Below are 9846 nucleotides of genomic sequence, written 5' to 3'. Positions count from 1 at the left end.
ATATTCACTATTTCGAGAGTTTTTCACTTCTTGGTGTTACCAGCGTCAGTGGGATCCGGTTAACTGTTCAGTAAACACAGTATTCGAGTTTCTGCAAGAACGCTTTGTATCAGGTCTATGTCCTTCCACGCTTAAGGTATAATATGTGTGGCGGCCATTGCGGCTTTCCACGCCCTGGTGGGTAGTACATTTTTGGGTCGAGACCCCCTGATCACTCGTTTCCTTCGTGGCACTTTGAGGCTGAGGCATGCAACTTGCACTAAGGTGCTGGCTTGGGACCTTGCAATAGTTCTAGAAGGCCTATCTGGGGCTCCCTTCGAGCCCTTAGATTTGGTCTCAGAGAACTTCCTTTCTTTTAAGACTATTTTCTGCTAGCTATTTCGTCCCTATAAGAGTCAGACCTTCAGGCCCTTTCGGTCCCCACCTGCCTTGAGTGCACCGGGATGGCCAAGGCAATCTTACCCGAAACATGGATATGTTCCAAAGGTGCCTACCATTATTCCGAGGCCTATTGTGCTGCAGGTTTCTGTCCTCCCCCATTTTTCGGACCAGGAAAAGCTGAACCTCTTGTGCCAGTGCGAGCACTGGACACTTATGTTCATCGGACTTCTCTGTCGAGAAAATCCAACCTATTGAGCATATAGATAGTCGAGACTATTCTTCTTGCTTGTGAGTCTTCTGGCCAACCATTTGGTGGTCAGGGCTCATTCCACTAGGAGTATGGCTCCTAAGCGTATTATCTGGAGTTCTCTCCAAGACGTTTGTGATGCGGCGGGCTGGTCCTCACCGCTCACATTCATGAAGTTTTACAGCTTGGACCTGGATGCTGCCCCAGGTTCTCAGGTGCTTAGTGCTTAGTTACAACAGACTGACACTCAGGTACTTGGAATTCTGGCGCTTTGGGTATTCTCGTTCCCATGGCGTCGATGGACGCATCGTTGAGTTCCCTTCGTAAGGGAACGTCTCAGGTTACTATTGTAACCATAGTTCCCTGAGAACAGGGAACGAGACGATGCGTCACCCTGCCATACTTCCTGCATCCCTGTGATCGGCTTGCTTCGGCAATTTTCGAAGCTAATGCCGGTTTGCACCGGATGTGCTTTTATCATATCCTGGTCATGACGTCACCCGCCCGTGACGCTCATTCTTTCCATTGGACTAGTTGACATAGATGCTTCAGACGCAGTCACGCTGGGGGCGTTCCCATGGCGTCGATGGACGCATCGTCTCGTTCCCTGTTCTCAGGGAACTATGGTTACAATAGTAACCTGAGACGTTTCGCGCCAGCCATCCTTATTGGATCCTGCTTCCTTCCCTGCTTCAGCCTGCCTTGTTAACACTCTCATTAGCTCTCTGCATCACTTGTATTTGTTGTTGTTGTTTTTTACTAGGGATGTCCAAACCTTTGTATTTGAATGTATTTATGCACTATTAAAAAATTACTATTCATATTACTTAACTGTCAAGGACATGCCTTTCCATCTCATTTTATGTGAAGGACAAGTATAAACTTTTTCTGAAGATTTATAGATTTGATTTTGTGCCTTGGTCTTTTCATCCATCATTTAATATATCAACAATCTGCATACAATTTGTGTGGATGGTAACTCATCTATTGCTTTTGTACTACACAGAACTATTAGAACATTACAGGTTTATTTGGACAATTTATGCGTTATAATTTAGAAAAAAAAATGTTTAGGTTGCATTTATTGTTTTCATGTCTCTTTACTTTATAAATGTTTGTCCTAGATAAACCAATTACATCTACATCGGATAACAGTGATTATCATATTCAATAAAATGTTTTTATTTTTGTGTTCACAGATGCTGTGATTGCTCGTTTTGAAGGGACCACTCCTTCTCAAGACAGAGCTGTACTTCAACAGAAGTGCAACAATCAGAGTTATGCAAACAAAATTCAGGAAAGCCGTGTCTTTAAAGGCAATAAGAATTAAATGACCATTAGACTGAAGTGACCTACCAAAGGGGTTGTTCATTTAAAGTTCATGCAGTTCTTTATTTGTTGTCTGTTAAAATGTGAAAAATTAATACTGTAAGTTAACTTTTTTGAGTTTATTTTTTTCTAAGGGATTTTATTATACAATATTGATACTTGTTTGATTCTAATTTTACAATATTAAACTAAGATTTTCCTCATTTTTTTTTGTTCTAATTTATTTATTTGTTTGTTTGGACATATACAACTTTATTCATTATTCATTCATTAAATGTACTTTTGCTAAACAAAAAATTGGATTCATAATTTTTTGACTACCAAACTATTTTATTGTCAGTGTAAGCATTGTGGTTTTTGTTTGTTTGCAATGCATTAAACTGAATTGAATACATATTTAATTGACTACTTTTCCCCAGTATTTTTAGAAGTACATTATAGTAAAACATGTTTCACATAAAATAAGAGTAGTTAAAGTACAAACTGTAGAAATATGCATTACAATCACTCTGCATCACTGATTGCTTGTAATGTAAATTTAAATTGATATATTTCAATTTATTTAGCAAATATGTATTTTTGTTTGAAACATTAGATTTAATTAAGAATTAAGTGTACTATTAATTTACATTAAAGTATATTTTAGTTCACATTAATTGCTTATCAGTAGATTGAACAGTGCACTTTAACTATATTTTAAAAACACTAGAACAAATTATGAAAGTAAATATAAAGTTGTATTAAAGTCCCACTTAAGTTGTTCCAAAAAATCACTCTTAATGACAACTTATTGCATTTTATGTCAACTTAATATATGATACATTTTAAATTAATTACACTTAATGTGCATTCAGTGCGCAGAAAACATTGCATTTAATTCACACTTAAGTGTATACCTTTAAAGTATATTATTTGTGTAATAAGTACACTTTATAAAAGTACACTAAAGTGCACTTTTTTTTCCACAAGGGCAGCCTTACTGAAATAACATGGTAATACTACTGTTATCTACCACCCCATGTAAGTGCCATTGTATAGTAGTTTAATGCATTGTATAGTAGTTTAATTACAGCTGTAGAAATGTATAACATTAGAGCATACTGGTTAATAATTTGGGTGGGGTATTACAAATATTTAAAAGTAGTCCCAATATACATCAAAGAAGATGGCAACAAATTACTTGCAAATGTAAATGGTTTTGCAAAGTCCTCTTGACATAAAAATGCCGTATCTCAGCAAGCAGAACATAACTTTTATGGTAAAATATGCCAAATTGTAAAATGTGAAAATTATTGTAAAATAATCCCAAAAAATATTTTTCAAAATTAATGAATAAATAAATATTTGTAAAAGCCTTTCCATAAAAGTTAAGTGTAATTGCAGAACCAAAATAAGTACAATAGTCTGCATCATCTGCATCTGACTTGTTTTTAATAAATATCTCTTGTTAATTTAAATACAAATTTTAGGAGAAGTTGCTTATAGATCAAAGCAACAGAAAATTGGTGTAAACACAAAACAAATCAATTGTGAGTTCCTGTGTGATAGCGCTTTAGAGATCAAATTTAGGGAACATATCATAATGTAATCTCAGTGAGCTTTTATTGTTTGCATAAAGTGTCTTAATGGCATTACAAAAGAAATTAACAAAGCCAATTTTACAAACAAGAGTGAAACCTTAACCTATGTTCCACAGTATCAAATGCCTTGTAAAAGCCTAAAAACATATATTACAAATATATACATATATATTACAGGGGTTGTAACATCATCGGGTCACACAACGGAAAATGAAATTACTTTGAATATCCAAGTCGTGTTTGATGTGTTCCAAGAGTTAGCGAATGAATTCCAGGTGGTGTGACATCACCTGTCTCTCTCTGGTAAAATGTAATTTTTTTGTACAATGTAATAAACATGTTGTTATTCAAAGTGAATATCCCATTCACAACTTAAAACTATCTAGGCCTATTTGACAAAAAATTGATTTTCCACTTAATTCACATCTTTACATTTTTTAGTATGCTTTTGCATATACACTGTAATGAATTGCTGTAAAAATTACAGCATTATTTTACAGCAGCTGGCTGTTTTTTAATAATACAGCATTTTGCTGTAAACTGCAATGTATTCTGGGGTCCCGTGGCGGTTTGACTCAAATTTACAGAATATTGCTGTAAATTTCAAATCTACAGAGCCATCGTCGTGGGATTTTCAACGTTCGTGATTCGGGTAGCGGCAAGGCGAATGATTTACACACAACTGTGGTAAGTGACTTTTAGTTTTTTTTTTTAGTTTTCATGTTTTGTAACTGTCGCAGTATATGAAGGTAGGCTATATATTAGCGGTTACTATTTGTAATCCAGGATTCATGCGCCGCCGTAGGATTTCACACATTCCCCGGCGCTATAGCATCTATGGGTAGAAAACCTGAGTGCCTACATTTTGAACATCATGCTTCAATGACACCAGTGGGTATTCACGGGAACTTCGTGTTAATTAGCACAGTTCGTCGTGATTATTTTATGGCAGACAGTTGTCTGTTAACACAGGCGCAGAAATGAAAATGCGTTGCTAAGGCCTTGCTGACAGCCCGCTCACGTAGCGTCGCTGAATGGGAGAATGGTGTTGTACCAAGCGGTTTACTTAACCAGCTAGTTGTGGATTTGTGTGACTTTGTTATCTTCAGCCAGGTAATGTTAGTGTATCGTATAACGTTAGTTAATTTATAATATATGGTAATATGCTTTTTAAAGTTACAGATATTTGTGTTTGATTTATCGTCTGGCAAATGTTTTTTTAACAGGGTGCACAAGGCATTTTAACAGTGTGGTGACACATGAACAAATGAACTGATCATGCGCGACGCTGACCTATTAACAATCGAGTTGACTTATTGGAGTTGTAGAATGTTTTTCTTTTCATTATTTTTTTTATCGCGCTTCTGAATCTGGCTCTAATCTGGTCTCAGTTGTCGATTTGCGTTAGTGCAGTTGAGTTGGGAAGTTGAGAGGGCATTGCAAGGAGTTCCAGTTAGCAAGAGGTAGTAGTTTTCTAAATATTTCGTTGGCTGTTGCATTTGTTGGCTGTAGAGTAGTGACTTAATTTATTATTTGACCTAAGTGTGATTTTTTTTTTTTGTGTGTGCGTTAGTTGGAAATTATATCAGGTATAGTGGCAATTAGCATTTAAAACATATTTTAGTCTAATGTTTACACATATTAAACAATGATGTATGTTGTGTAGAGCATTTAACTGTTTAAAATGCATTTAAAGTCCCACACACTTTTTTTCACGCACTTTTTTTGAGCACTTGCGCGCACTTTTTTCGCACCTTGTTCCTTCTATCCATTGTATTTTAATGTCTGAATCCAGATAGCATTGTTTTCTGAGTGTGGGAATTAAGGGTAGTTAGCATCCAAAATAATAAGTTTCAAGATGATCTGTCAGTTTTGCTCACATGAATATGAGACCGTTATGTCTTATGTAAGGCACATGAAATTACACAGATATTTGCCAAATGCAACTTTTAAGTGTGGAATAGCTAACTGCAGTTTGGTATCCAAAAGCTTTAATGCATTTAAATCACACTCATACCGGTATCATAATGAGAGACAACCTGTAGCTGTGGCACAACTCTGCAGTAACGTTACTGATTTGACTTGTCACATTGAATGCTGTTGTAAGACTGGAAAAACTTGAAGGACTTTAAGAGAGAGGGCCACTCTCTGAGAAAACAAAGGAAATTAACATTTCAACTCCCCCTCATGCACTACTGAGACGAAGGTCTCACCTCCCTCATCCTAATCTACATTTCTCTCCCCCATTCTTCATCCTGGCAGAGATCTCCCAAACTCACACAAGAATCTAAATGGTTTAATGTGAATGATTATGATCTAGTTTTATACATATTTGGTATTATTTGAAATGTCTCGGTACGACTGGTACAAATGTCTCATTCCCAAAGAAGTAAACCCAAAAGGTAATAAAGTTCTTAGGAAGTTTAGAAATATCTTCCACACCCTCCAATACTGGAGGGTGTGTCTTTGAGTTAACACCTTCGACCATTTGACTGAATGCTAATTTTCCACTGCTAGCAAATGGTGACTTACAGGTAAATTTCCACTGTGAATGATGTTTAGACTTGAAATGAGGTCTGGGTATATAATGAAACGCAGCGAGAGCTCAGGGCCTTTTCTGTACTTCAGATCGGTCCGTGAGGCTGAGAGGAAGACCTCTCAGCCTCATGTATTTCTTAAAGTCGGGTTTGCATCTTCTCTCTATTCCAGAGCATTTGATGTTTTGTATCGATTATCTTTGAATTGATTATGAAATTGGCATGATACATTTACCTGACATAATAAATTGTTACATTTGATTATTCTAACAGACTTTGACTTTATTTTCATTGGAGTTAAAGGGAATAGTCAAACATTAACGTATATTTAATGATGCACAGATATCATTGAAAAACCTTTTTCATTTTATGGAGTCAGATGAAAAAAGTTAATACATAAGATAAAATGTATTGCATTTAACCAAAAATACTTTGCCACGAGAAAAGACAGTAACACGCAAAGACCTTCACCTGTATTATTGGAAACCCTCATTGGACCAATAAACAGGCTTACACTGTTCTGTGCATTGTGAGGATTTGACTGTTTTTTTTTTCACATCTAAAAACCCATTTGAAAGAGGGCACAGCAGTAACTTGTCCATTTAAACAGTGCAAAAAGACATATACTGTCTTGTCAACGTTCACATCACATTTATCAAGATGTCATAAAGGAAAGACAGAGCACAGTCTAATTGAAACCATTGTTCAGATAACAGGTGCAAGCCAAGGAAGCTCTCTGGAGTCTATGGTCCATTCTGAGGACAGGTGTGAGGCTGCTAACTCAAATCAAATGACTGTAGATGAGATTTGCCCAGAACATGTAGATGATGAGATGTTTCTAAAAAATCTGTCCCTATTTTACCTTAAGTTGCAGGCAAAGTTGTTGCTTCCTGCGTCTGTTATTCAAGCGGTCATAGAAGGATTCCAGGAGATACATGACATGAGCCTGTCAAATTTGCTGAATAAACTAAAAGAAAAATTGATTCTACATGGAGTCCCTGAGACGGACATAGAAAGAGTGGTAGATGAAATTAAAGTGGATGATCTTCTCCACACTTGCAACACTCGGATATTGAAAACAGATCAGAGGAGTAAAACCGTGTTTAAAGAGAGCTTCAACTACATTGAGCCAGTTCCCATTTGTTTAGGGAACAATGAAGCAGGAAATGAATGTTTTGCCCAATATATTCCAATAAAAAAAACATTTGCTAGTCTTTTCAAGAGCGAGTCCATGCTGGAGCAACACAGCAACACCCATTTGCAAGTTCACGACAGCAATGTTTTTAAGGACATTTGGGATGGAAGAGTAGTTGCAGAAAATGCTTTGTTTAAGTCAGATCCCATGTCCTTGGGCTTGATTCTCTATCAGGATTCATTTGAAGTAGTTATCCATTAGGTTCAGGAAAGAAGAAACACAAAGTGCTGGCAGTCTATCTCACTTTAGGAGACATTTTGCCTCATAATCGGTCAAACACTGACCATATGCAACTTGTTCTTCTTTGCAGAGAGCAAGATTTCAAGTTCTTCGGACATGATTTGGTGATGGGGCAGTTGGTAAAGGATCTTAAAGACCTTGAGGTGAGTGGCATCCGAATGCCCAGTGGTGAGATTAGGAAAGCAATTGTGTGTGCCATTGCTGGAGATAATCTTGGCTCACATGCTATAGGAGGTTTTGTTGAAAATTTCAGCACCAGTTCCTTCTTTTGCAGATTTTGTGAAATCGATCGACCAACATTTGTGGCAGACCCACTGGCCAAGGGGCCAAGCGGGACTGTTCATTCATATAAAGGTAATATCCAAGCAGAAGATTTGCACCTTAAAAAGGGGTCAAATTTGACTCACTGTTCAATGACTTATCACATTACCATGTGTGCCAGCCTGGCTTGCCTCCATGCATTGGACATGATCTTTTTGAAGGTGTTGTGTCTTATGATTTGGCTCTGTGCATTAAACATCTGGTCAGAGTTGAGAAACAGTTTACATATGTGGAACTGAATAGAAGGGTAAATCAATTTAGATACCTAGGCAATGATGCACATGATAAGCCATGTGAGATAAATTCTGGGAGTGATAAACTTGGAGGGCATGCTGTTCAGAACTGGTGTTTCCTGAGATTGCTACCGGTGTTAATAGGAGAGAAAATAAGGGACCCAGCTGATAATGATGTGTGGCAACTTGTTTTGCAGCTCCGACAGATGGTAGAGTTCATCTGTGCACCTGCCATTTCTTCTGGACAGATCGCCTACTTAAAGGTAATGATTGAGGACTACATGTATTTTCGAAAGACTCTATTTCCTGACCATCCTCTGAGGCCAAAACACCATTATGTTACCCATTATCCAGAACTAACAGTCCAGTTTGGGCCACTCATTCGTCTCTGGACCCTCAGATTTGAAAGCAAACACACATATTTTAAGCAGTGTTCAAGAAAGTTGCACAATTTCAAGAACATTTGCTCTACTCTTGCTGAAAGGCATCAGCTATTTCAAGCTTACTTAAGTGCTGGTAGTCTGTTCCCACCCCATGTTGTTGTTGAAAAAGGAACAGAATTTTGCCCATCCGATTATAATGACGATATTAGAGAAGCTGTTTCACACCTTAACTGTCAGGCAAACACATTAATTTCACATGAGGCAAAAGTGAAAGGGACTAAATACAAAAAAAATATGTTTCTTGTGCTTGATCAAATTGATGATGGAATTGTATTCGGCAAAATAAAAGCCATTCTCATTCAAGGAGATTACGTCAACTTCATCACAGAACGATATAACTCTTCAACTTTTATTGATCAGGGCCTTCATTGCATTTCCGAGAAACCTGCAAAAAGGCTGTGTTGTGTCAGCCAAGAAAACCTATTAGACAATTATCCCTTGCCCATGTACAAATTGTGTGGCCTGTCAGTGCTTGCTCTTCACCACTCTTTTCCTTCTCTAGAATGATGTCTGCAACTGTGGGGGAGGAAGTAAAAAAGGTCATTTCCAAAGCGCTTCCTGGTCTTCTTGAAGAAAAGAAGGAACAGTTGATGCAGAGACTTATTAGCTGGGGTGTGGAGAGCACAGATGATCTAAAGTATGTAGAGGGGGCGCCTGGAGTGGACCTGTCTGATTTACTCCCACCCATCCAGATTCGCAAACTGCTAGACAGCTTTAACAGAGGTTATTTTGACATTCTGTATTTGTATAAAGTATATTTTTTGATAACAGATGTATTAGCACAGTTACATAACACTGACTTGTTGATGATGTATTTTCTTTTTCTATTAGCTGGAGAACAAAATATATCTAGTGATGTCCCTCCAACAACAACTCCGCCTTCCTCCACTGTCACCTTAGACACAATTAGCCCACCAAGCCTTTCTTCAACCACAGCAGTTACTTGGCCCGAGTCATTTCAGGTTCCTTGGAACCAAATGCCGAGTGAATTACGCATTGCAGTAGCAAATAGAAAGAGACCACTCCCCCCTGATCGCCGCAAAATGATTCGCATCATTGTTGATGAAATTATGAAACATGAAAAGAATTCAAGCAAAGCACAGTGTCTTGCTGTTGCTCTCAAAATTGTCAAACAGTATCCAAAGAGCTTTTCTGATTTTGATGATGCTCAAGAAAGAAATGAAATTGGGTACTACTCCCTCTTGAAACAAATAAAAACCTGTGTAGAACACGTCAATAGAGATAATACTTTAACACGCAGGCGACGGATCAGGGGAGTATCTGACACACCTGAGAGAATGCAATGCAGAGAACCAACAGCCACATACGGATGTGCACAA

General features: G+C 37.7%; 1 long non-coding RNA gene across 1 annotated transcript; it reads left to right on the top strand.

Moving 5' to 3' along the window:
• Positions 1-4150: 4150 nt before the first annotated feature.
• LOC143713552 (uncharacterized) lies at positions 4151-9346 on the top strand. The gene is made up of 5 exons (XR_013195116.1): positions 4151-4224; positions 7580-7652; positions 7784-7863; positions 8261-8326; positions 9009-9346. It is a non-coding gene; the product is annotated as an uncharacterized LOC143713552 (long non-coding RNA).
• Positions 9347-9846: the final 500 nt, after the last annotated feature.

The sequence above is a fragment of the Siphateles boraxobius genome, unplaced genomic scaffold, assembly GCF_051911475.1.
Source record: "Siphateles boraxobius isolate OS27281-9 unplaced genomic scaffold, OSU_SipBor_1 52, whole genome shotgun sequence".
Taxonomy (NCBI): Eukaryota; Metazoa; Chordata; class Actinopteri; order Cypriniformes; family Leuciscidae; genus Siphateles; species Siphateles boraxobius.
The sequence above is the reverse complement of the archived record's forward strand: the minus strand, read 5'-3'. Positions and strand labels throughout refer to the sequence as shown.